Raw genomic sequence first — 243 nt, forward strand, 5'->3', positions numbered from 1 at the left:
TGCTTCTCTCTTTGTGTAGGTGTACATTTTGTATTTATTTTCAAATTAAGGTTTTGGTATCATTTTCTAAAGAGAGAATGTTTCCTTTCTGGCTAAGTTTGGAACTATTATTTCCTTACTTTTCCATGTATTAATAAGAAAAGTATTATGGGGTTTTCCTTTGAGGCGCCAGTAATTTTAGCATAAGCCATTTCATGCCGTGTATGTCCTTTTAATTTGCTTAATTGTCCTTTTGACCCACAG

The 243-nt window shown here is 32.9% G+C and overlaps 1 protein-coding gene across 1 annotated transcript in view; it reads left to right on the forward strand.

Annotated features, from left to right (window-relative positions):
• PCSK2 (proprotein convertase subtilisin/kexin type 2) overlaps nt 1–243 on the forward strand; it is a 102,632-nt gene that overhangs the window by 99,242 nt on the left and 3,147 nt on the right.

The sequence above is a fragment of the Pseudopipra pipra genome, chromosome 3 (genome assembly GCF_036250125.1).
Source record: "Pseudopipra pipra isolate bDixPip1 chromosome 3, bDixPip1.hap1, whole genome shotgun sequence".
Lineage (NCBI taxonomy): Eukaryota > Metazoa > Chordata > Aves > Passeriformes > Pipridae > Pseudopipra > Pseudopipra pipra.